This window comes from Mangifera indica, chromosome 3 (genome assembly GCF_011075055.1).
Source record: "Mangifera indica cultivar Alphonso chromosome 3, CATAS_Mindica_2.1, whole genome shotgun sequence".
NCBI lineage: Eukaryota > Viridiplantae > Streptophyta > Magnoliopsida > Sapindales > Anacardiaceae > Mangifera > Mangifera indica.
Window position 1 is genome coordinate 19,328,387 of NC_058139.1, and position 5,982 is coordinate 19,334,368.

The following is a 5,982-nucleotide window of genomic DNA, read 5'->3' on the forward strand; positions in this document are numbered from 1 at the left end:
GATATTTACTCTTAGTGTTGCTATCTTAGCTTGAAACCTATGATCATATATGATTTGGTCTATGAAACATGACTAAAAAATCAACTAAGTTTAAATTAAAAATTTTGAGTAGAAGAGGAAGACTTATATGTTACTTGTGTCCATTGGCCGACCGATCATGTCACTTATATAGAAGATTTGATTTGATCATGGATACATAGGAATATAACACAATAATAAATGAGAGATTAAAAGGAGATAGTGTTATCGAGTAAGTCTGGGGTACTACGAGACTAATACTTTATTATTTTTTCGGATTGAAGCAACTATGTTATTCCTAATAGATGCATAGTAAATTAGCTCCTAAGTGTAGGTTGCTCACAAGGTTGCGTGATACATTTGTCGGTTTGAATTGCTTTGTTTTGTAAGATTTCTGTGGAAGAGTATTATGATTCTGATTAGCCTATCATGTGTGAGTGGGAGGTATTGGATCCAATCCACCTATGATAGGTTGACCTAATCCATTAGGGTTAAAAGGCAAAATTAACCCTCTTATAATAAGAATTACCTTTTTACCCTTGACAGTTATTGAAGTTAATTGTCACTCTCCCTTTTAATATAAATAAATGTAACTTTTATTTGGGAGATAACCTTTTATGCAAAAAATTACAGAACTCTTTTTTTTCTGTAATACTCTGTCATCTGGAAGAAATTTTTCAAAAAAAAAGAAGTGAATCAAGCAAAGTGTGTTGTGGATTCCGTCAGGAGCGTATTGCATCACCAATCATCACCAAAGTTATAAATTTCTAAATCGGGTATGTTTTTCTATGATCTTGGATTTATGTTATTTCCGTTTTCATGCAAAGTTGTAATGTAATATGTATCAGTGAATATAGAGAGAAATAGACAGTACATTCTTCACAATCTCATTAATTTGTTTTACATTTCTACTATGTCAAAGTCTTCCTTATCTACTTCTCAAAAAACAAAGCCTCACTTGTTACATGACCAATCCACCCACCAATAAAATTATGAGTACCCAGTTTGAGTACATACTTAATGTATATTATAATGTTATTTTGTCCTTTTCATCCTAGGTACATACTTTTAAAAATTTTTTAAGGCCGATTGACTATTTCCCATCCAAGGTTTCATATAGACCTAATTTTTCATTTATTAATTATCAAAAATTCAAATATTTATTTATCTATCAAATTTTATTATTATTATTAAAGATAAAATCGTTATTTAGAAATTTTATTTAAACTCATATTTTAGAATTATCTGAAAGTTCTAAAAAATTATTTTTGCCTCCTAATCTCATATTTTTTAAGTATAAAAACTAGCCTTTTCCCCCTGAGTCTAGGGTTTTAAACTATAATATTTTTTTTCATTGTGGTAGCCCCCCAGATTTTTAAAAAAATTCAGTTGCACCCTGACATTTCTTTCTCCTTCTCTCTGACGACGATTGGCCACTACCAACCATCGGTTTCTCCCTCCCACCTTATCAATAGCTCTCCCTTCCCACTCCATTTGTCTCCGTCTTTGTTTCAAACAAAGACGACTAGTCTTTGTCTTCTTCTTTGGTGAAGACTATCAAAAAGGGGAGGAAGAGTAATCGAGAGGGAGAGGGAAGGGGGGAAGAAGAGAGCTGTCAGCCAGAGATGATGAATGGTCGTTAAAGATCAGATATGGAAACTAAGAGAGAGAGAAGGGGTGCAACTGAAATGATTTAGAAACTTCGGGGCGATTATAATGGGAAAAAAGATGGGAATTTAAAACCCTAGACTTGTGGGAGAAGTTAGTTTTTAAACCTGAAAAATATGGGGTTAAGAGGCAAAAATAAACATTTTAAAATTTTAGGGTAATTCAAAATATGAGTTTAAATTAAATTTCTAAATAACAATTTTACCCTTGATAGTAACAATGAAATTTAACAGACAAATAACTATTTAGATTTTCAATAATTAACAAATGAAAAGTTGGGTTTACATCAAACCTTGGGTTGAAAATAGTCTTTTGGCCTTTTTTTAACATTCATTATTGTCACCAAACATTGCGCTCTTGGCTCCCACATACATTTTAAGCTACAAGTTTTCTTTTCTTCATACTCCCATATGCTACAATATGAGGGGGTATTTTATTTTGGCAAAAAGATATATTTCCCCCTCAATGTTTAGTGAAATTCCAAATTTTCACCTGTCAACTTTTAAAAACCCAAAATTCCACACATAATTAAACATTTATTAGATTTTTATGTATGAGTTAAGGGTAAAAGTTTTGAAAATAGGTGAAATTATCGATTTTCAAAACCTGAAAGAAAATATGATAAAATTATAATTTTTTAATAATATTGATGAAATAACGGTTTTACCCTTAAATCTAACAAAAAATTCTAAAAGAAGTTATAGGTTGAATTTTAGTTTTTTAAAAGTTTGATAGAGAGTTTAAAATTTTAAGGAACCTTAGATGGGAATAAGTCTTTTGGCCTTTTATTTTATACATTTTGGATGTGATATTGATAAAAAAAAATTAATGATAATAACAGGCTTTTGTTATTATGAAAAATAATATATATATATATATATATATATATATATATATATATATATATATATATTTGTACTATTAATGAATAAAATTGGGAAATATATAAGATTGATACCTCAAAGTGACACGTTATCAAGCGACATGGTTTGCTGAAAAGTTGACAAGAAAAGCTTTGAAAAGTCCCCAAAAATGGTACCCAGTGTTATTTGGATTCCAAACTGGTAACTGATTAGAGGAATGGCCCTAATCGTAAAGCATCCTTTCAATAATGAAAACAAGAGTGATTGGTCACCTCATCCTCGTACAAGAGACGTTTCAGATTGATGTAAAGGAGTCCAATGGACAAACAACTGGTACGGAACTCCACCTCAAATGGCAATTCACTATTTGTTTTAAAGCAATAAAACTTGTTTAATTTTTATATATAATTGAAATATATAAATAATATATTATTATATAATTAAATATTATTTTATTTTTAATTTAAAATTATTAAATTATATGATGATATATTCTCTATAAATCTAAATAATAAACTTATGTAGATAGACTTTTCTTACATAAAATAAGTATATAAATAATATATTATTATGTGATTAGTTAATTTTAAATTAAGAAAAAATAATATTAAATTACATAATAACATATAGAGGTGAAAATGAGTCAGATTGAGCCTTAGGCCCACATAATCACATAATCACATAACGTCCAAATTTTTAAATTCTTTAAAGATATCTTCTACCACTCGATTTTGTAATTTGAAATCAGCTTTGATCAAATCCTTCATATACTAATCACCTTGACCATGTTTGAGTATAAATTAGATCGCTTATCATTCAACACACATCTACCTAAACTAAAAGCGGATTCCAATGCTACAGTTGACATTGAAGGTGTTAGTAGATCTTGGGCATGACGATAAGCACATGAAAAGTTTCTTTATTGTCTTTCCACCATGTCAAAACATCTAGTTTATCAACATTATATCATAGAACAATTTTTTATAATGATTAATGTTGATATAATTATAAAATTGACTATAATTTGTATTTTAACTCGTAGGGTGCGTACCTTTATAGAAGAGTGTCATATGCATGACTTTTTTTTTTGCTTGAACTATTGAAACTTACCTCTGGTTTTAAATTTTGTCCAGTCCTTCCATGTTTTTGTTCATAAATACTGTACATGTCAAGTAGAAAATCTTAGACATATTCAACAGAATTAACATTACTATTAATTGACAAATTTTCATCAATAATATCAAATAAAATTGTATTCAATTAGTTTTTGCCTTAAAATTTAAGACAATAGTTACAGAATAAACTAAAAGAATTTTACTTTAATATTTTTAAAATTTTTGTTCCATTTACTTAGATATATTTTCAAAAGTATGACGAGACTCATGTTCTTTAAAAAGATTACTTATTTCTATCATACTATATATTATTGAACAAGTAGTTAGATAATACACATATGAACAATGGTTTGTGGCTATCTTCAATAGCTCTAACATATTCATTAGAGCTATAGCTATCTCTCAATTTTGATCTATCAAAAAAATGAGATTTGTCAAATTTTTTGGTTGAGTATTGAAGTATTGTATTATAGAAACTTCATATATTTCACATACTTTTAACATGAGGTATGTTAAATTCCACTTAGTTTTAATTTCTACTTTTAATTTTTTTGACTTAACTCATTGATTTACATAATTGATGATATATTTGTACTCGTAATGGGGATGATGAAATGTATATAATCGCATGTCTAATTATTTATATATGCCATTTAACCGAGTTTAAGCCTTCTTGAAATATAAAATTAATAACATGACATACACACCTAATGTGAAATAATTTTTCATTAAATAGAGGAGATAAATGACTATATATGTACTCAATAACTTTATCATTATTTTTGACATTATTAAAAGTAATTGAAAAAATAAAATTATTAATTTTATATTTCTAAAAAATATTTGGTAATGCACGATAAATTATAAAACCATCATACAAATGTTCTAAATTTTTATATGCAATAATTTTTTTGCATAAATACCAATCAAAATTAATGTAACAAGTAGTTGCACATAAATACCTTATATATTGATTTGTAGTTGTTTATAACTCAGAAATTATTGAAATAACACTATTAAAATTACTTAATTTTCTAATAATTTTTAATTTCATTAATTCATAATTTCTTAAGATATCTGACTTAAGAATTGACTTAGAAATTCTTCTAAATGTTGATTAAACATTATTTTATATCATCTATTCTAAAATTTCATCTTCTGCATAACTAAAAGATTGATAAAAAACAACTACATACCTTATCATGTAGTCCCACATCTTCATTTGATTATACGTGAAAGTTGATATTTCCCCCATATCTTGGGAACCCCTCGAACCTTATGTTGAACTGGCGTTGGGACCAATGGATCACAATTAGGTGAATGCAATTTCTTTTTGCCTTATGAGCTTGTGTGAAATTTTTTTGTAATAATCAATAATGTGTCAGTGAAGTTGTCCTATACCACTCGTACTTACACATGTCAAACAAGAAATACAATGTTTACATACTATTTGACGAATTAATTTTCCCCTGATCATTTCCTGTATTTTGATTGAAGTGCTCCCACACCATAAACATTTGTTTTCTTTTTCTCTCTGTCAAATGCGAACCTGTGTCTATACCACTTTCACTTTTTGGTGTTCCACCTTGTATATTATCAATAATATCACCAGCATCAACATAATAATATTCAAATTAATTGAATTCATTTGACCTTGAATATATTTGTAATATTTTGTAATGATAAAATTGAAATGAAAACGAAATTGTAAACACAAAGAATTATTGTTTGCGAATTCAGATAATTTTTGAAAAAAAAATTGATAAAAGAAAATGAGATTGAGAATATAATGAAAGAATTGAGATTTAGAGATTTATAAATAAAATTAGAAAATAGAAAAGATTTGAGTTGTTTATATAGGAGGAACAAATTTTAAAAAAAATTTAATTAAAAATGGCTCCTACTTGCGTGGCAAGAGCCATTACGACTTTGCCTACTATAGAAGCCAATGGCTCCTATTTGTAATATTTTTTGGCCAAAGGACTATTTCTTAACCAAGGTATGCAGTATTCCCAAGTTTCCCCCTTTTAAAATTGATAATCTAAAATACCAACCAATGAGCAGTTAAAATTAACGAAACCCCAACCCCTTAAATTTTATCTCTTTTTGTCCCCCTAAACTTTAAAAACTAAAAATTTCCCTTAGCCTAAGTTTTAAAAAATGACAGTTTCACCATAGGGTTTCGTTTTGAAATCTCTGACAACATCTCTAGCTCTATTGCAGACAGCCTCTCCCTCCCGAAGCATTCTCTCTCTCTGGCGGTCTCTCTCTTTCCATTTGGATACTGGATCGACATCAGAGGAGCGGTGAAAGACGAA